The sequence below is a fragment of the Equus caballus genome, chromosome 7 (assembly GCF_041296265.1).
Source record: "Equus caballus isolate H_3958 breed thoroughbred chromosome 7, TB-T2T, whole genome shotgun sequence".
Classification (NCBI taxonomy): domain Eukaryota; kingdom Metazoa; phylum Chordata; class Mammalia; order Perissodactyla; family Equidae; genus Equus; species Equus caballus.
The window spans coordinates 83,433,221-83,452,768 of NC_091690.1; the positions used below are offsets into that span (position 1 = coordinate 83,433,221).

Below are 19,548 nucleotides of genomic sequence, written 5' to 3' on the forward strand. Positions count from 1 at the left end.
TGCGTCAGGTGAGCGCCTACTGTGCGCCAGATGCAAAAGGGACAGAAGGGAGCAAGGTGGAGACCCTTGAAGAAACCTCTGTCGTAATCTTTTCATAATACGTTCTAATGATTTCTTCCCATAAAAGGCCTAGAGAAACACAAACAGCTTCCACTGCCAGGCGCTCAGGGACCAGACTTCAGGGCTTCTGCACACTTGAAAACACAGAGCAGCCTGGTGGCCGGAGTGAAAAGTCAAAACCAGATCCCTCGGCAAAGCAGGTCTCCATTCAGTCTATTCAGCTAATCGGTTCATCTAGAAATCTGCCTTTTCTCCAGGGGAAAGCAATCTCTAAAACGGGAGGAGGTGACATGTCTGATGTGGCTGCCCTTCTGTCTGTGGAAGGCCGCAGGCTCAGAGCCCTGGGCAGGCCTGTGAAGTACCCAGGAGCCACCAGTGTTGGGGTGTCATAGGATCCCAGCAAATGCCTGTCTGCTAGAAAGGCTGGTTTCCCTTGGCGTGCCAGCTCTGACTAATCTGGGGGGCCGCCTAAAGCGCCAGGTTGGGACAGAAGCTGAGAACCCCAGGCTCAGAAGCCCTGCCACGGGCGACCAGCAGAACCTGCCACAGAGGGGTTAGGAAGCGAGAACTTCTCTACCATCCCTGGGTGGTCAGCCAAACCTTGGCAATCGGTTTGGACAGACTACTTTCATTTCCTGCTGGCTCGGCTCTGCACACGCCCAGTGATAGCTTTCTCAGATGCTCTTTACTTTTCCACTGGGGATTCCTTTGGGAGTGATGCTCTGGGGTTCATTGCCACATCCCACACAAAAGGAAACCCGAAGAGATGGAGAGCTATACTTGACCCATGGATTGGAAGAGTCAGTATTATAAATAGAATTTCTCTTAAATTAACATATAAAGTTAACGAAATGCCTATCAAAATCTCAATAAGAACTGTCCCAGACCTTTACAAGCTGAGTTTAAAATTCATATGGAAGAGAGAAGGTCAAAGAAAAGCTTAAATGATTTTGAAGAAGAACAAGGAGGAGAGACTGACCCTGCCAGCTATTAAGAGCTATTATGAAGGCGCTGATATGAAGGAGTTAGTGCAGGACTGGACAAATAGACCAATGGGATAGAAAGAGAACCCAGAAATAGACCCACATGTGTCTGAGTGCCTGATATATGACAGAGGTGACATTAACAAGGAAAGCACAAACTGCTCAATAAACGGTGTTGGGTAATTGGTTATCCATACGGAAAAGTTAAAATTCAAGATGGAATGAAAAAAAATAAAAGTAGAATGTAAGGCTTTTGGGAAGAGAATGTAAATATAAGAGAATATATTTATGACACTGGGGTAAGGAAATATTTTTTAAAGAAGAGAAGAACAATAAACCTGCAGACCATAAAGGAAACAATCAATTAGCCTAAGTTAAGATTACAACTTTTGTTCAAGAAAAGACACAATAAATCAAGTAAAAAGACTAGTCAAAGACTATATCCAGAATATATCAGGAACTCCTGTAATCTGTAAGGAAAAGGCCACCCCGTGGAATCATGAACAAAGGGCATGAATTGGAAATTCACAAATGACACCCAAAGTCCAAGAAACATAAGAAGCTTCCCCTCCAGGGAAACTGGGGAAATGCAAATTAAAATCACAGTGAGCTATGATTTCATCCCCATCAGATGGGCAAGACTTTTAAAGTCTGAGCACACCCAGCGTGGACGGCTGGGTCATGTGGATGAAACAGCACTGAGGAGGGTGAGCTGGCACCTCCACCTGGGAGAGCAATGTGTGACCAGGCAGCAAAGCTGAAAATGAATATTCCCTGAGATCCAGCAACACCAATTCTAGATACACAGGAAAAATTCTCTCACATGTACAAAAGGAGACACGTGCAAGGATAACTTTGCGGTGTCAATTATAATAGCAAAAAAACCCCCATCTATCAACAGGGAAATGAGCAAATAAAGTTGGTGTATTCACTTAATGGAACGCTATTCAATAGTCAAAACAAATTAGAGTATCCTCATGAATAAATCCCAAAAACATAATGCTAAGGGGAAAACTACACTGTAATTTTGTACATACAGTATGAGTCTATATCAAGTTAATATGTTTAAAAACATGAAGAACAGTGCAAAACATTATTTAGAAATATATGCCTCTGTAATAAAAGTGTAAAAACATGCACTAGAATGATAAACACCAAATTCAGGAGTAAAGGGAATGGGTCTCTTTGGGGTACAGAGCATGCATGAACTATAATGTTTGTTTCTAAAAAAAGAAAAAGGAAAATATGTGAAGAAAAAACGGCAAAGTGACAAGACCGGCTAAAGCTGTATGGTGGTGTCGACAAAAACAGTCCACAATCAATCTATAAATGAAAATTGGGGTGAGTTTATTCTGAGCCAGATCTGAGGACTAGCTTAGCCTGGGGCCTTCCCTCCCCAAGAAAGGAAGGGCACAAAAGAAGTCGGGGTGTACAGAGTGCTTATATACCGTCAAAGAGCATGTATCACATAAGATTGAAATGTCCCTTTCACAATACTAATGAGACTGCCCTGTTGGCACAGCGATTGATGGACACAGCAGGTAGCATGTCTAGCTGTCTTGAGCTGGGTGGTCACAGGTGGGCGCAGCAATCAGTTCCTGGCCTAGGGAGAGAAGCTTATCCTGAAGGAAATGCCAATGTGGGGGAAGTTGCATCTTTATCTTAAGGACATTTGTTCTTGTCTTTGGGACACAGCAAATGCTTAAGCAGATATACAATGCATGCTCAACCGTGTCAGGTCTTTTTGGAAAAACAAGGTCAGGCCAAATTAGGTTTACACCAAATGCCCTCCTCATATACTCCAGCATATCCTATTGCTTGCCATTTGTTTATCAGTGGCTAAGTGAGTGTTTGCTGTGTTAGGCTCTGTTTCCTTATGTTTGAAATATTAGGAAAAAACCCCAGATCCCTGGTCTCTGGGTTCCCCCCAAATGCATGGCTATGGCTTGGGAGAGCAAAAGGCAGAAATGTTTTTGCACCTATGTGTATATCCAGCAGTTTTCCTAGACATTGTGCCTCTCCCAACACACTTCTCACCTATGACATTCAGTGACTTCACAGTTATCAATTCAGCACCGGCTCAGTGCCGTGCACTGGGGAACAATGAAGGTCCATTCCTCCCCAATACACAGGCTTGTAGGGGAGACAGACAGGTAATTGATCATACTGTGACAAATGCCACAACTGAGATGTGTTTAAAAACGTTTGGGATAGCACATTAGGAGGGAGCAATTCATTCTGCCAAGAAGGTGGGTAGAGAGAAAGCAAGGAATTGGGCCTTGAAGTTTGGGTAGGAGTTTTCGAGACATAGAGGATGATGAGAGTACAGTATGAGTAAAGAAAACAAGGCAAGGGCGCGCCTGTTCTATTATGGGGCTAGAGAGCAGCATCCAGATTGGACATGTGCTTCAGAAAGATGCTCTGGCAGCAGTAAAGGGTGGAAAAACCCAACAAAGTCAGGGAGACTGGTTAGGAAGCCATTGAAAGTGTGTCAGTGAGAGGAGATGAAAACCTCAACTACAATTCAGTGATTTCGGCTATAGTTTCCCTGAAAACTGCGAATTAACTGAGTAGGGACAAGGGCTTAACTGGGCTTTATCTCTGTGTACCCCACAGCGCCTACAGCTGTACCCTGCATCTGATAGGGGCTCAAGGAACACCCGTTGATGGAAGGGAGGGAGGAAGCAGCAGGCAGGCCCCCAGGCCCGACCCCGCCTTTTACAGATAAGAAAGCTGAGAGCTGGAGATGGGAGTGATGTTTTCAAGAACATCCTTAGCTGGAAGCCTCCTGTCTTTCTCTAAAACAGCACAGAGCCCAGTGGTCATTCTGCTAACACATTCATGAGCACACAGGCTTTTGAAGACAAAGCTGGACAGGTGAAGTTCCATTACACCGAATCCTGTTATAGAGCTGTGTCCTTCATAAGGAAGCGCTTCTCTTCCCCTTAGGCAGAAAGAGTTCCTTTAAAGCAGAACAAATTCTCTGAGATGAATAATACAAAACAATAGCCCTTCGCCTGGCCTCAGACCAAAGAACAGCCTCTATTCAGGTGGCTCTGAAAACACTCGATTGTGCGCTGCTGGCATTGTGTGCTGTTGGCATTGTGGGCAGGGCAAGCCCAGCAGTAGGGAGAACTTTACAAGTCTTTTGTTCAGCCACCGAGCAGTAATTGGCTCTCCACCCCAGCATAGTAAACTTCCAGCCACCTGAACAAAATTCACCTACATTAACCAACTGCGTACAGAGAAAAACAGCCTCCAAAGCGCAGACAGGTGCAAAGATCTCTGCCTCCATTCTTTCTGTGCTTCCTCCCTCTCCGAGACAGACCCAGCCCCCTCTGGTCAAGACCGCATCTCCTCCTATCTCCTGCGGATCTGGCTCCATCACAGGTTAAATTTGCCCCCTTGACAGTTCAGCTTCTCCCTCTCACCTAGCTCTTCCTTTCAGCGTCTAAACATGCCCAAGACTTTCAGCCTAAAATTTAAAACATCTGAAGCCCCCCTTTATTCTGCCTCTTCCCACATTGTATGTTCTGCAAGCAGTCATCTGTACTCACTGTGTCCCCCACCTCACCTCCCATGTACCTCTTTACCAGCCCAGGCATCCTATGCTTAATATTCAGCTGTGTATGAAGGAAGTAAGAAAGGAAGAATGGAAGGGAGGAAGGAAGGAAGGATGGATGGAAGGAAGGATGGATGGAAGGAGAGATGGATGGATGGATGCAAGGAAGGAAGGAAGGATGGAAAGAAGAGTAGAAGGGAGGAAGGAAGAATGGATGGAAGGAAAGACGGATGGGTGGATGCAAGGAAGGAAGGAAGAATGGAAAGAAGAATGGAAGGAAGGAAGAGGCTGATATTTGTTATGTGCTTACTATGTACCAAGCAACATTCTAAGAATTTTTCGTTAACTTTGTATTAACTCTGAAATCCTGACAACATCACTTATAATGTAAGGTAACATCATTACATTACATAGTGATGTAAATACTATTGTTATTCACATTTCACAGATGGGAACAGGAGGCACTGAGCAGTTGAGTATTTGCCCTGGTCACATCGAATCAGGATTAGGGCAAAGGCACTCTGGCTCCAAAGCCTGAATGTTCTTCTGCTTTGTACCAACGCAAGGTGCCTTGAAGGAAAAAGCACAGGAGAAGACGGCGTGGACGTGTCCCATGCATTCATGCATTCATTTGTTGATTATTTAGCACTTACTGAGGGTCTACCGTGTGCAAGGCAGAGGGATAAAGACACACATCTGCCATTAAGATGCTCAGAACCCAAGGAGGGAGGAGCCAGTAACGTGTTGTGAAAGAGCTCTGGTAAGCAGCGGGCGGGAGCTGGGGAGGCACGCAAGAAGCAGCTTGCTTTGCTTAAAGCAGAGGTTCCCAGTCTTCACTATGCATTGGAATCACCTAAGACCTTTGACAACCACTGATGCCTGGCTCCCAACCCTAGACTTTAGGATTTAATTGGCACTGGGAGTTTTTAAAGCTCCCCAGGCAATTCTAAGGTTTGGCAAAATTTGGGAAATGTTGGCTTAAAGGGTAATGAGTAGGGAGTGGGTTTGCAAGTAACACAAAACTCAACTAAAACTATCTTAAGCGAAAAACGGTGGGGCGTGGGGAACAGGCATGTATTGCCTTACATTACTAAAAGAGACAAATGGTTATATGGCTTTTGGTAGGGTTTGATCCAGGTCTCAAAAGATGGCACCAGGGTGAGGTCTTCCTCTTTCCCCAGTGATGGCTCCACTCTCAGGCTCCCCTTGGTTGCAAACTGCAGCAGGTCCAGTGTCTGCACCTTCCTTCTTCATGTCCAGTGCAAAGAAGAGGTCTGATTTCCTCATAGCTCAAATAAAAGCCCAGAACTGTGTTTCACTGGCTCTGACTTGGGACTGAACCAATTGCTGGGGCCAGTGAGGTGGAGACTACTGATTGGCTCAGCCTGGGTCATACGTCCCACCTCTGGGCCCAGGAATTGGAGGCAGCTTCGCCAAGAAGCCCATGGCGGGGAGTGGAGGCTTTGTGACAGGTCTGGCATGTTCTGCGAGCTGAGCGTGAGGAGGTAATCAGTACCAGCGAGGGTGACGGGGACGGGTTTAACTGTATCTTCTAGGAGATAGAAATATTTAAATAGAATGAGATGCTCACTTTTGTATTTTAAGAATATAACTCTGACAGTTACGGAAAGGATTTATGCGACTTAAGAGAAAAGGTTATTGTAGTTGTTGAGAGATGTTGGGGACCTGAACTAAGTGGCAATAAGAATAAATAGGAGGGAGGGGACTCAAGAGATATTTCTGAAGTATACTGTCAGGATTTGTTATCCAGTTGGAAAAGAAGATTTAGAGAGGGAGGAATCACCGATGACTCTAAAAATTCTAGTTTGGGAAATTGGGTTGTTGCTATACCATTAGTGAGATTAGGACTATAGATTGTTAAATGGGTTTTGGAGAATTCAGTTTGGACATGTGGCATTGGAGATGTCTTGAGGACATGCAGGAAGGCCAATGGGCAGATGAACATACAAATCTGGAATTCAGGAGAGAGCTGGAAGTCGCTGGTGTCTGAACGGTAGTGGGAGCAGGGGCAATGGGTGCGATCACGCGAGGAGAGATGTGGAGGGAGAAGAACAGGAGGGGCAGCTACCAGGACGGGACACTGAGGTGAAGCGGCCAGAGAGGACGAGTGGTGTTTTGGAATCAAAGGAGAGAGGGTTTCAAGAAGGGGGAGTGGTCCACAGCATCATATTTTGCAAAAAAAATCAAGGAGGATGAAGGCTAGAAATAGAATGTAGACTTGACAACCAGAAGGCCCCTGCCACCCTCACAAGAGCCAGGTTAGAGGGTCTAGCGTGAGTCTGTGGGAGGCGACAGGGCACACGTGGACCATCATTATTCAACAAGTCTGATGATGAGACTGCTGGGCAGTGGCTTGAGGAGCTGTGCCAAATCATTTTTATGTATTTGTTTTGCAATTTTTTATTTTCATTTGGTTTTGTTTGTTTCCTTTTTTAAAGTTTGATTTGGTTTGTTTGATGAGTTTTGAGCAAGCTGTTGGGAAAAAACTAAGAGAGAGAGAAAGACTGAAGAGAAAGTGATTTTCCATAGAGATGGAAAGCAGATTAGTGGTTCCCAGGGGCAGGAGAGCAACGGAGAGTGCTGGCCTAGTGGGTGTGGGATTTCCTTTTGGGGCGATCAAAACGTTCTAGAACTAGATAGTGGTGATAGTTGTACATTGTTGTCAATTTACTAAATGCCACTGAGTTTTACACTTTGAAATGGTTGAAATGGTGAGTTTTTTTTGTGTGTTTTACACCCTCCCCCAAACACACACATAAATAGTGATCTTATATACCATGCTTGGTGGGTTTTATGTGGATAATTTCACTTAATCCTCACAACAACTTTCTAACAACTTTACCACCCCACTTTATACAAGAGAAAAACTGAAGTTCAGAGAGATTAATTAATTAACCCAAGGTCACACAGCTAGATTGGAGCTTCCAACCCAAGCTGATTTAACCACAAAGCCAAACTCCTAACCCCTCTCTCAGATTGACAATTTCATAGGTGCATGTATTGACGATGTGAACAGATCGATGCCCACCAAGGTATTGATGGTCCAAATCTCTGGGTGATGAGATTATCTATATTTTTTGTTTCTTCTTTTTGATTGGACACAGCTTTGATTTAAAAAGGATAAAGCCTATTTTTAATATAAGGAAGAAAAAGATTTTAGAGGTACAGCACTTCTCTGAAGGATAGGGTAAAGGTATGTAAGAAACAAGTGGAGAGGGTGTGAAACTTGACAGGGACACAGGGGGGTCTGTTTGCAGAATGCGGAAGGAGCATGAACCGAGGCATTAAGGAAGACTTCTCAGGATGGTGACGGTCTGAAAGGGAGTGACCGTCCTCACTGGGTGGAAGAGAAGAGGGAGGGCCCTTTGGAGAGAACAGCAGGCATGAAGCCCTGAGGCCAGGAGGGATGCAGGAGGAAGGGGGGAGGCAGCCTGGATCCAGTGGGGTGACGCTTCACGGCATCTCTTTCCTGGTCCTCCTCTGCTCCTCTCCCAGGTCCTGAGTGAACCGCACAATGTAAATTTGCTTTGCTGCATGCTGTCCTCGGCTCAGCCACAGCTTCATTCTCAGACGCTTCCCTCCGTCCTCAGGGAAATAGGAAACCTGGAGGGCTGGCCTCTCAGGCATTCTTAGAAGTCCACTGCCGCCATGCCTTCACACTTTGTCCTGGGATCCTGTGACTCTCGGGCACAGACCCAGAGCAGCCCTCACTCAATTGCTTCTTTGATTTTCTCCCAGTTGGACTGTCAGGGATTGTTGGCCAGTGGGAGGCTGCTGAGTGGTGAACTGTGCGGAGAAACAACAATCGCATTTCTTTCTGCCAGCAGTCAAGTTTCTTTTGAGACACATGTGCACACAGAGGGATCGGACCTCTTCCGCTGAGACACGGCCTAAACCAATTTCCCTAACGTGCAAGCTGCCTGGAGACCAGCAGGCCTACAATTTATTCCTTCTTGTCAGTCTTTTTTACATCTTTTGGGGTCTGTCCATCTCTTTTTTGCCAGGTCTCTGGCATCTTAAACATTTTAAACCGATATGAGTAAGAGTCTTTCCTATTTCTAGTAAGTATTTGTCACATTTGTGGTACTTTTATAATTAATGAGATACGTGCTTCTGAGAAGTTTCAGAGGGACTCAGTGACAGGAGGCTCAGGAGCTCGATAAGGGTTTGTATCCTAGTTCTGCCAGTTACTAGGATACGGTATTTAACCTCCTCGATCTTTGGTTTCTCCAAGTGTGATGGTTAGTTTTACATGTCAACTTGACTGGGCCACAGGGTGCCCAGACATTTGGCTAAACATTATTTCTGGGTGTGTCTGTGAGGGTGTTTCCGGATGAGATTAGCGTTTGAAGTGGTAGACCGAGTAAAGCAGATGGCCCTCGCCAGTGTGTGTGTGCCTCATCCAGTCTGTTGAGGCCCTGATAGAACAGAGGCAGAAGGATTTAATTCATTCTCTCCGCCTGACTGCTTCAGCTGGAACACTGGTCTTCTCCAGTCCTCGGAAGGGGACTCTCACCCTTGGCTCCCCCAGTTTGCAGGCCTTCTGACTTGGACTGGAACGACCCCACCAGCATTCCCGGGTCTCCAGCTTGCAGATGGCAGACTGTGGGACTTCTCGGTTTCCATAATTGCGAATGAATTCTTCATAATAAATCGATCTGTCTCTCAGTGTCTATCTCTGTCTCTTCTATTGGTTCTGCTTCTCTGGAGAATCCTGGCTAATATACCAAGTGTAAAATGGAGTTAATAATCTCAGTCAGTACCCCTCAGATGTCATCCTACCTGGACATTGTGAAGATTAATAAGGTACTGCCTGGGCCCATTGTAGGCCTATGCAGAGTGGCAGTTTTATTTTCCTACTGTCTCAGTTAGGGTTTGATCAGGGAAGCAGGACCGTTCCTGTGACATGGAATAAGGGATTATTATAGGAATTAGAGGTCACACGGTTATGAGAGCTGGTGAAGAGGTCTATGGAAAGCTGTGGCCTCAGTGTCTACTCATGGCCTGAAGTTGTGTCGGCAGCAGGGTTGGCAGGTGAGAAGAAAACTTGGACATGAAGTGGGAGAAATCAAGAGCAAATTGGAGCTCAGACAGCCTGAAACCCTTGAGGAGAAGCTGAAGTTCTCATCGCCTCCAACCTTGACAACGCGGTGACCCTTAGAAGCAGCTTGTACCTCTCACCAAATTGGTGCACCTGCATTGGCCCTGGACTTGGGGGGGGAGGGGGGCTGAAGGCGGGGCAAGTGTGTGACCTGGAGGAAGCTATCTCCAGAAGCCTGATGACTGCCCCATGCCAACAACATGCATGAGTGGCAGTGGTGCCCAGGGCCCTGCCCGGACCTCCCAAGGGGACAGCCTGCTGTCACTTCCACCTTCCTAATCTCATGCAAATGTCTCTTGTGGCCAGTCCTAATTTGGAACTGTCCAGGAAAGGGAGTACTGGGAAGCCCAGTTCTAGCTCAGCAACTTGCTACACCATAAAACCACCACACTCAGAAACAGGGGAAAGTCACTAAGATTTCATCAGGGCCAACAACATGCCTTCATGTGTGTCATCTTGTTTGATCTATGCTCTGTTCTCACAAAGTAAGGGTTGTTATCTCCATCACCTGCTGGCTCAGTCACCCCGTTGGGGAGAGCAGAGGTTGGAACCCAGGTTGTTAGAGCCTGAGTGCTTCCCGCCAGAACTTGCCCCATGGAACTAGTTTGGGTTTTTCTATCTGAGGGCTCCAGCTCCATCCCCATAATGCTGAGTGCCCCTGCAGGGTCTGCTCCTCTGACAAGGGGCAGAAAGACCCCTTCTGGACCCATCAGAGGCTGGGCTGCCCTGGGTACGTCTCTAGCTATCCAAGCTGCATCTAGGAGAAAGATTTGAAGAGAAAAGTGGCTTAGCAGGAATTTGATTTTAATTAAAATGTATTTATCTGCTACAAAATGCACTGAGCTTAGAGAAAAGCTTAATGGGGGATGGAATGTGGGTGGGGTGAGAGTGGGGAGTGGACAATAGGAGAGGATTGTGGACCATGGCTCAGGATGACATAACTTTCTGAGAAGTAAAAAGCTTAAATTGTTTCTGCAAGTTCATAAAGGCCTGGGTCCACGGCCATGGTCCAGGCCCATTGGAGAAACAGTGGGTGGGTGGTACAAACACCTTGCTTAGTAGATTGTTTGTTTTTAAATAGTTTCCTCTTTTATTCCTCCAACAAACATTTCCTGACTCCTGCCATGTGCTGGCTGCGGTTTGAGCAACACACACAGAGGTCACAGCATTGAATGCCACACTGTTGTTCATCTCAAGGAGTTTAAGGTGGGTGGCTCAGAGGAGCTGCTCCTACTGTCTTAGGATGGGTTCCCCCAGAAGCAGACCCTGAGATAAGAAGCTGAGTGCCAGCAGTTTCTTTGGGAAGTCATCCTGGGAAGTGTCAGCAAGAGACTGGGGAAGTGTGACAGGGAAGTGACTGGAGGGAAGCCAATCCAGGGTGTGTTCAAGAGCAGGTCACTGCTGTGGGCACCTGGGGCCCGGTCCTGCTGGGGATCTCTGGACAGAGATAGAGACATAGCGCACACCTGCAAGATACCGTACCTGCGGGACCAGACCTGTGGGATATGAATCCACTAACTCTTGCCCCCTCGGGAGGGAGCCTGAAGGTTGCTCCAGTGGCAGTAAATCTCCAATCTCGGTCCCGCCCTGTGCCTTGGCTGAGCTTGCTGCTGAAGCTGGAGAAAACCCACAGGCAGAGAGTCCCAGGTGCTGGCAATAGAAAGCCACTGCATAGGTGGAAACCAGCAGCGTCTGCTAACCCTCTCCAACACCTCTTCCTCCTCCCTAACCGTGTTCAACTTTTGTTCAGGTGTCCGCCTCTCTCCCATGCTTGCTGCCTGTGTGTCTCAGGGGAAGCTGAGCCCACCCCAGCTCCAGTCAGGGCCCTGACTGGCACCACCCATCAGCACATTCCAGTCCTCTGGCTATGGCATGGGTTCAAGTAGGCATGTGACCCAATCCAGTCAGAGTGGCTCTCAGGACGCTTGCTTGGAATGCTGGGTCAGACGTTCTCTTTAGGATAAGGTAGCTTGTGGCCACAAGAGCTGTTGGCCCCGGCTATGATGAGGAACACCAGGCTGAAGACACAGCCAACAGAGAACTGCAGAAAAAGGGAGCTGGGGCTTGGATTTCCAGACCCTGCCGTCACAGGAGTCCCTCTCTGCCCTGTTGTCGTCAGATCTCCTCCTCTGCCCGGGGAACACATTTACTGGGGGCTCTGACTTCTGTGGAAACGGAGAGCGTCTCTCTGTACACTGATCCTGAAGGAGAATACTGCTTGGACCATATCAGGGGGCATGTCTGCTGGACTGGTCACCCCTGGGGCTCTACATTTGTCTGGGCTGGGAGCTGTGCCCAGGCTTGTAGCCAGGAGGGTGTAAAGAGCACAGACTCAGGAATCAGCCAGTCAGTTTCACCTGCCGTGTGCTGGTTCCCGGGAGACCTTGGGTTGGTGACTTCACTTCTCCAAGATTTCATTTTCTCATCTCTAAGATGTGGATGATAATAGTATCCACCTCAAAATGTGGCTGAGAGATACGCACACAAGTTTAGTGCTGGGTGTGGCCATGTCCCTGACCAGGAGTGGCTCGCCACTAGGCCACTTAGAGAATATCAATTTATTTTATTCAAAAACTTTTATATATTATTTACTATATACCAGGCACTGTTCAATGCACCTACCTCCCTATTACTATTCACCTATTATGGGTGAAGAACTTGCTGCACAGAGAGTTTAAGTTACTTGTCCAAGGTCACACAGCTAATACGTGGCAGAGCTGGGATTCAAACTCAGGCATCTTGACTTCTGAGGCATCTTCAGAGACATCTCTTAGAATAACTGCACGGAACATATCTGCGGGGTGGATATGTGATGGATGGCTAGACAGATGAACTTGAGTGAGTCCCCTCCACCGGCTAGAACAGAGAAGAGTATCCTTGTTCTTGCCCGGAGCCAGCTGCTCTGCGGGGTGGGGGGTGGGGAGCTGCCTCCCTAGCTCCACTCAGTTACAGCAGTGTGTTCTAGATGGGTCTCAGGTTTGCAAGAACAGGAGTCTGCCTGGGCTGCAGGGGTGGCCCAGCCTGCCATGAGGGTACAATAGGTTTTGTGGCATTGTTTAGTCTCTTGTGTCTCTAGGGACCAGAATTACACCCTTTGATTTTGCAGTTGGCTTTGAATATATATACATGGATGTATCCCCAAGCCACCTGGGGCTGGATGACTTCGTGGAGTCCTCCTCTCCCCTTCTGCACACCCAGTCTGTCTCGCTATTTGCTCTGGTTGGTACGCCACCTGCTGCCTGTCGTCTCAGCTCCCCAGTGTGGACTTTCCCATCATTGGTGATGACAGGCACACGTTCCCTGAAGCGCCCCGGGGCTCCGAGGGCATTACTGAGTCTGACAGGTGCCATTTCTTCCCCAAAATGTTGCTGGAACATGCGCAGAAAGTGCCGTGGGCCTGATGAGTTTCTAGGGACCTTGAAAAGTTTTGCATGTCTTGTCCATGAAAAGCAGTGCCCTCTGAGGCCAGCCGGATGATAATGGGCCCGGTGATCTTGCTTCTCACGTGCTCCTAAGTCTGTTTCCGGGAGGTGAAAAGGTTCCCACTTCCTGGCTTAGAAAGTCCTTCTCCAAAGACAGCTGCCAAGGCGGCCTGGGGCCACTCCGCCTTTTCTCACCGTTTAACAAGGTTCACGGGACTACGTATAGACCCCAGGCTCCCTCGTCCTCCTGAAAGCGCAGAGGCTTCAGCAGCAGCTTGGGAGAAGCTGTGAGACCCACACTCACTCTTTTGCCCCTTCCTGGAGCACATGCACGTGAGGCAGAGGTCAGAGGGCACGGGCCCCTTCTCCCTTTGGGGGGAGGCCCAGGCGGTAGCCCTTCCCCTGCCATTCAAATGCTGTGAGAGGCTACGGTGGATCTCCGCATCGGGAAACCACTTCGTTCAACTCTGACCTTTCTTCAAGCAAACTGCTCGGCTGGAGATGAAAAGAAGCCAGGCCTGCCACCTCCGCTGCCCTCCTGGAACACGGTCCGGTGGATGACCTATGATGATGGGGAGCACCAGCTGGAGTTCTTTCTGGCGGAGGCACCCACGGTGCTGCTGAGACCCACTGCTTCTAGTCTCAGATGGAGATATTTTTAGGGATGAATCTGGGCCTTCCTTCCCTCCCTCCCTCCCTCTGATGCTAATGCAGCCATCTGCATCTCCCAGACAACCTTCACAAGCACGCAGTCGCCATCCTAGAAGAGAGGGCTGGGAAGATACTGTTATTAAATATAGACACTGAGCTGGCACAAGGAGGTCGAGTCTGCCTGGCACGCTCAGAGCGAAGCGGGGGTGTTGGAGACCTAGAACCCACTCCCACACTCTGTGACACTCAAGTGCCTTCCCTCCTCTGGGGAGCCATTTATTGTTTTATTTCTTTAATCTGTTAAGCGGCGGGCTTAGATAACATATCCTCTGAGATCTGCTCTAACACAGCATGATCTTTTCTTTGAAGACCTTAGTTGTACAAACTCTCAGACACAGAGTCCAGCGGGATATCCCATGGTTACTGCTTTGTCCAGAGGAGGGGGAGTTGTGATCGCCTGTCCCCCTTTCTCTCCACTCCCCCAGGGAGACAGCCAGCAAGGGTGGCTTGTGTGTGGTGGTTCGGGGGGGCTCTGACCACAGGCTCAAGAGGTCCCGAGGCTTATTTCCCTCCTTGCAGTTAGCTGCCACCAGCTCCCAGCCCGCCCAATATCCAAGGAAAAGCTCACCCCTCAACCCTCAGGTCCACCTAGCAAGGGTCTTTCTTATCTGAGCCCCACGAGTGAAAAAGGTTGGGAGTAGGATCGGGGAGAAGAGGCAGAGGTCCCAGGGAAACAGTGATAAGTTTTAGTTTGAGCTACTAGAACGTGTATTCCGAGCTGTGCTATCTCTGTAAAACTTGGTTGGCCCACAGTGTTCCTGAAGCAGTTTTGAATTTGTTTAATTTGGAGAACATTGGGCTGTAGATAAGGTGATAGAAATCATAAAAAATAAAAGTAATAACGAATACAGCTGCCATTGCACTGTGTACTTCTGATTATTTATCAGTTTCGTTATGAGTTACATGAACACAGGAACCACGTCCGTATCATAGCAGCATTTGTGAAACGAATGAACGGCTCTGTCTCCATCTCCATCCCCTGCATGGGTGTCTCAGGCCCAGGCCAGAAGCTCAAGGCCTTGTGCCTGGTGAGGCCTTGTGCTGGGGGCAGAGGTGACACTGCCTCCTGAAGCTCCTCTCTGTCCCGGGTTTCCTATATCACTCTGTAAACAGGGCAGGGCCATGCCGGTCTCATCTCCTGTCCCTGATGGGGCCCAGGCCTGAGCTCCACAGAATGTTTGGACGTACTGGGGGTGGGTCAGGCCCCAGAGCCATTGCTTCAGGGATAGACCTGACCTGTCCAGCGCTCTAGAGATGTGGGTGGGGTTATAGAGGGCCCAGTGCATAGTGCTTAGGCACGCAGATTCTGGAATCATATAGCTCTGGGCTCAAATCCAGACTCTGATCCTCATTAACCATGTGATTTTGACAAGTTACTCTACTTCACTGAGTCTCAGTTTCCACATCTGTAAGAGGGGATGATAATAAGAAAGCATACCTTGGGGCCAGCCCCGTGGCAGAGTGGTTAAGTTTGCACACTCTGCTTCTGTAGCCCAGGGTTTGCTGGTTCAGATCCTGGGTGCGGACCTACACACCGCTCATCAAGCCATGCAGTGATGGTGTCCCAAGTAGCAGAACTATCCTTACAACTAAGATATACAACTATGTACTAGGGCTTTGGGGAGGGGAAAAAAAGAAGAGGAAGATTGGCAACAGATGTTCGCTCAGAGCCAATCTTCCTCACCAAAAAAACCAAAAAAACCCAAAACATACCTTACAGAGCCATTGTCAGGATTAAATGAGATACTGTGCAGAGAGAACCTGGCATCCACTGGCATCACAGGCAGAGTTCCATCAGAGTGGAGAGCTGCCCCTCTGAGAGTCACTGCTGACTGAGTCTTGCAGACTGACCAGGGACAGATTTTACTGAAAATTCATCTGCAGGAAGTTGATTGAACTCTGAAGATGCTGAGAGAGCTGCCAGGTAGGACAATCCCTGGGAAAACCCAGAGGCCTGATTAGGATCACATGGTAAGGAGTAGAGAAAAAAAAAAAAAAAAAAAGGCCAGGGTACTGGGGAGATCTGCTCTATTTGTTCTTGCCTGGCAGCAAGGGAACATAGTCTCTCCAGAGGGAGGTCTGGTGCTGTGGAAATTCCAGCAGCTGGGAGCCACAGTGCTGTTTTCTTGCTGCCCAAGCCTGCCTGTTCTCCCCCTGGGTCAGCTCGTTCCAAGAACATTTATTGATGCCTACATTGGGCCAAGCCTGTGATGGGCGCTGGGCCCCAGAGGTGAGTAAGACCTGGCTCCTGCCCGTGGGATACCTGTTTCACCATCCCTGCTGCCAGGGCAGTCTGCACAAGGTGTTCGCAGTAAGCACAGTTTACAAAGCTGCTTCACACCCCTCACTAGGCCCCACACCGTTCACACTGTATTTTCTGTGAATGGTGCTCTCTGGAGCTGTGGGGGTATGGGCAACCCGGAGGGCACGCAGAGCAGAGATCAAGGGAGTCATTTAACAGCCAAGAAAAGACGGTGCTTAGAGGACTTGACTAAGGTGACATAGGTGGTCTGCACCACTGCCTCTCTTCCCACCAGCTTTATTCTAAGCAAGGCCAGTCCAGGTGAGGGAAAGAGCCTATCAGCCAGCAGGGGGGTTGCTGAAGCCCAGGGAAGTCAAGGAGCAAAGCAAAGAGAGAGGACCGCAGCTGCCACTGGAAGTGGAAGACTGTTCCCCCACGTGCAAAGGGGATCCTGAGCTTGCTCTCCAGCTGCCTAGGCCGAGCGTGCGAGGCCCAGCCCTTGCCCCTCCCTTGCCACCAGGCCACCAGCACCGGGTTTGCATCGCGCAGCACCAGCACGCCCCGCCCCCATCGGCCCTCCGCTGGTCTCACACCTGAGCGGGTCAGGGTGGGAGCGCCCCGCGCTCCCTGTGCTCGGGGACTGGCTACAGCCCACGTGCGCCGGCTGCAGCCGCGGTGACAGCTGGCCCCACAGGGCGGGGCGGGCCGGGAGCGGGGGCGGGCTCCGCGCCGCGCTGCCATTGGCCGCGGGCCTCGGGCAGGGGGCGGGGCTGCGCCCCCGGACTCCCCGTCATTGGCCACCCTGCCGATGGGGCGGCTCCCAGCCGGGTTGGCCGTGAGGCGCAGGGCTGCGGGCGCTCCCGGGTTAAGCCTGCGCGGGGCCGCCTCGGTCGCTCCCAGCTCCGCAGGCAGCCTGCGGGTCCCGACCGCTGTGCCCGCGGCCCGAGGAGAAGGCAGGAGCCGACCTGAGGCTCGGCGGCCGGCGCGGCCCTCGGTAAGGCGGGGGCGGCGCGCGGTTCCGGGGAGGGCGGGAGGGCGGGCGGGCGCCAGTGGGGAGCGTGCCAGCGGAGCCTGGACTCTGCCCCCTGGCCCGCGGCCGGGAGGGTCAGGTGCGGCCGCAGCATCTTCCGCCTCAAACCCACCCTGCCGGGCCCCCGGCGAGCAGGTGGCGCTGCCGGGGAGCCGAGGCTGCCCCGATCTGCCTGAGCCCCTTAGAACGCAGTGAAAGCCTCGCCTCCGTACCCCGAACTACCTCTTACTCTGCCCCCCAACACCCAGCCCTGCAATTCTAAGCCTAGAAAATGCCCAAACATCACACGGAGTGGGCGCGATGCGACAGCAGGACCGCCTGCCACCGGGGCACAAGATCATCCCCTAACTTTGCTTCCCACGGTTTGGGCTCCGCGGCGTTCACGTTCTTTCCTGGCTCTTCACTGGGCGTCCCCCGCCCCCCCACCCCCACCCCGCCACTTTCCCCTCCCTCCTTAACAACAGGAAGTTAAGTTGGACCAAATGTCAGTGGCCTGGCTGCCTGCGGACGGGGACCGGGTCTGGGCCCGGGGCCGGGGCCGTGGCGGTGGCCCCAGGGGCCGCGGTAATGTCCTCTCTGCGCCATGCGTCCCCAGCAGCCGCGCGCACCTCCGGCCCGGGAGCACCCCCGCCGGGGCTTCCGCGACCCCCGCCTTGCCGTGCCCGGCTGGCCCTGGGGAGAAGGGGGGTCTTGCCACAGCCTCTGCCGCCCCTGACCTGGCTTCCAGGCTGGAGCAGGCGGGGTTAACTTTATCCTAGGCTAGCCTCGCGGCAGAGCTGGGATCGGCCTTTGCTGGATGGGGAAGAGGCGTGTTGAAACCAGAGTAAACGTGTGTCTCCTTCCACATTGTTTATTCTGATGCCTGGGTTCTTATAGCCGAAAGAGCTTTCCTTTGGAGGCGCGTCGGGCCCTGGGAGGGCCCAGGCGCGCCTTCTGACTCTCTTGCTGTCATTCTTGCCTGCTCGCTACAGTCTTAAGTGGTTTCCGTGAAGGGTGAAGTCACTAACCGGCCCCCTTCCGGGCAGGTCCCGCTGAAGAAAGCCCGCGGCGCATTGGCCCTCTGACGTTTGCGGGCCTGGGTGCCCCGGCACCTGCGCCAGCTCTATTCCTGTCCGCTTCCCAGGGGAAGCTGACCCAACAGGTGGGCCTCAGGTCTCTGGGACAGCCCCACCCGATGTTCTAGAGACTTAGGGCAGTTATGAACTCGCCTTTGGGCAGAGAGAAGACAGATTTATTAAGTGCCTACTGGGGGACAGGTCCTGCCCTGTGGCGCTTTTGCAGCCGATTTCATGCTTACTCTCCAAAAACTGGGAGAGTTTTGCCCTCCTCATTTCAGGGCTGGGGAAACAGACTAGGGTAGGGTAAGGGCCCAAGGTCACACAGAAAGTGGCTGAGCCAGGATTTGAACCAGGCGCTGCCAGAAGTCAGTCCTGTGCTCTTCCTGCTGCCAGGTGGCTATGGGAAGCCGTGTGCTGTGCTGGACTGTTACAGCCCCACAGTGTGCTGACTGCAGGCCCCTGGCTTCTGCAAGGATTCTGTCCAAAGATTCAGGGGATGCTTCTTTGGCAAAGTGCTTGAACTGATCAGGGTTAGCAGGTTGTCCAACCTGCAGCCCCCTTGCCCACCCTGTGCTGCAGTCAAGGGGAAAGGCTCGTGTCAGTCACACTGAGATGGGGGAGGATTGACTGCTGGTGTTGGGGTGCTTTTTGGGAGGAAGCCTGTCTCTGCCATTGGTTTGCTCTCACCTCTGAGAGTTGGCTTCTGGAATGGTCGAGGAGGATTGTTGTCTGAAACAGCCTCTACTTTAGGATTGTTTTTTGGGAGAATGGCAGGTGTTGTGTGCTCGTTCTGGTTGTGAGGTGGTTGAGATCCACTGTTTGAGCATATCTTTATAAAAAATGACGTTTAAAAAAATTTTACTGAGGTCATAACAGTTTATAACATGGTGAAATTTCAGTTGTCCATTATTATTTGTCAGTCACCATATTTATGTGCCCCCTTACCCCTTATGCCCACACCCCAACCCTCTTCCCCTCTTGTAACCAGTGATCTGTTCTCTTTGTCCATGTATTTGTTTTTCTTTCACATATGAGTGAAATCATTCTTATTTCACTTAACACCATCAAGGTCCATCCATTTTCTTGTTGCAAAAGGGATGATTTTGTCTTTTTTATCGCTGAGTAGTATTCCATTGTATATATGTGTATATACCACAGCTTCTTTATCCATTCATCAGTTGTTGTGTACTTGGGTTGCTTCCACATCTTGGCTATTGTGAATAATTCTGCCGTGAACGTAGGGGTGCATAAGTCTCTTTGAATTGTTGATTTCAAGTTCTTTGGATAACTACTCAGTAGTGGGTTGGCCGGGTCATATGGTATTTCTATTTTTAATTTTTTGAGGAATCTCCATACTG

At 50.2% G+C, this 19,548-nt stretch overlaps 1 protein-coding gene across 10 annotated transcripts in view; it reads left to right on the top strand.

The window, feature by feature from the left end:
* Positions 1–16,844: 16,844 nt before the first annotated feature.
* Positions 16,845–19,548, top strand: part of MICAL2 (microtubule associated monooxygenase, calponin and LIM domain containing 2) — a 223,567-nt gene continuing 220,863 nt past the window's right edge. For 6 of the 10 annotated variants that reach the window (XR_011441127.1, XR_011441129.1, XM_070274779.1 and 3 more), the window contains exon 1: positions 16,888–17,096. The gene's annotated coding sequence lies outside the window, so the exon portion shown is untranslated. Of the gene's footprint in view, positions 17,097–19,548 lie in introns of all 10 variants that reach the window. The other 4 variants (XR_011441130.1, XM_070274782.1, XM_070274785.1 and 1 more) reach the window with 3 other exon arrangements.